This window comes from Cebus imitator, unplaced genomic scaffold (assembly GCF_001604975.1).
Source record: "Cebus imitator isolate Cc_AM_T3 unplaced genomic scaffold, Cebus_imitator-1.0 Scaffold831, whole genome shotgun sequence".
NCBI lineage: Eukaryota > Metazoa > Chordata > Mammalia > Primates > Cebidae > Cebus > Cebus imitator.
The window spans coordinates 397,712-399,373 of NW_016108146.1; positions in this window are offsets into that span (position 1 = coordinate 397,712).

Here is a 1,662-nt window from a genome sequence, read left to right on the forward strand (position 1 = left end):
TCGTGATTCAGCAGGAATTGATTGTGTATCAACAGAAACGGGTTACAACCCATCGTTACATGGGCTCGAACCACCAGCCTCTCAGTTAACAACGCAATGCACTAACCCACCATGCCACAGAAACCCTTACTACTGATTCAACTGGGCGCCACAGGCCGGACTCACTCACCAAACTCCCCCGGGCCTTCCGTTCTCAGGGCCTGGCGGCAGAACAACTGTGCAAGGCCTTGGAAAACCCCAGAGATTAGAGCCCTGGGTCGCGCTGGTCATGTAGGACACCCGCGGGTTGGGAGATGCTGGAGCCAGGAGGACAGCCGAATGGCCTTCGCCCGCGCTGCCCCTCACCTGCTTCAGAAACCCCCGGGAACTCCCCAGCTGGGGGGCCCAAGGGGAGCTGAGCGCCCGGCGGGCTCCCGGGATGGCTCTTCCCGTTCTTTGCGCCGCCTTCACCCAGTGAGGGAGCCTGTGCCCACCCTGCCCAGGCGCTTTCGGGGCCGCTGCGGAGCTTCCGCTGCCGACCTCGGGTCCTGTGTCCCGCCCGGGGGCTCCGCCAGGCAGGGATGGGGGGAGGGTCGCTCGTGGGTCCCACGGGGAGCAGGGGCTGGCACTCAGCAGGGCGCAAGACTAGGACTTGAACGAATCCATCATCGCTTTCGGCTTTTAGTCCTTTGAAGATCCCGGAAAAAAGAAATCATCAACTAATTTCCATGGGGAAGTTTTGTTTTGTTTTGCTTTGTTTTTGAGACAGGGTCTCACTTGGTCACCCAGGCTGGAGTGCAGTGGTGCAAACACGGCCCGCTGCAGCCTTGATCTACCGGGCCGAGCTATTTTCTTGTCTGAGCCCCACAAGCAGCTGGGACTACAGGCGGAGCCACAAGCCGGGCTAAATTTTGTCTTTTTTGTAGAGACAGGATTTCGCCATGGTGCCCAGGCTGGTCGCGAAGGGGAAGGAAGTTCTTTCTAAAAAAGAACATTTATTCCGATTGATTTGATTTCTCGGAGTCCCACAGGGAGGGCAAGGGGCGAGGCCTCTGGCGGCCTTGATTGCCTCTCCGCGGAGCTGAGGGTTCAGCTGGGCTGTTTTTGGGTGCGTGCCTGGGTCAGGAGGCCGGGAGCGGTGCAACGGGTGGGTACCACAGGGAACTGCGAGGGGGAGAGCAGGGAAGTCGGCAGAGGCCTGGCCCCGGGGGTGGAAAGTCCCAGGAGCTTTGTGCAGCGGTGAGGACCGCACGAGGGAGAGATGAGAAGTGCTCTTTTACTGCAGCAGTGGGGAAGGGAGGAAAAATGGAGAGACACCAAGAAAAAATGAAATCTACGGGACCTTCAGGTCTGCAAAGCGGAGGCAGCCCTACATTCAGTTGAAAGAAGGCCAGCTGCTTCGGCGTCTTTGGCTGGGTTCTTCTTTCCCTTTCGCCTCTAACCTCTGCCTAGACTGTGCCCTTTACCTGCGACGAGACGCTTCACGTTTCCGTGGCTTCGGGACTCTGTGCCGTCGGGAGACTAGAAGGAACCCCTACTCTGCACACCGAGGTCATCTTGAAAGCCTGGACTTTTGCAAGTGCAACACCCAAAAGGTGAGGCGCTCCCTCTCAGTCGGCCTTATTGGAATCTTTTACTGTTGACATAATGCGGCTGTACCCGTTTTTCTGGCTCAGATATTTC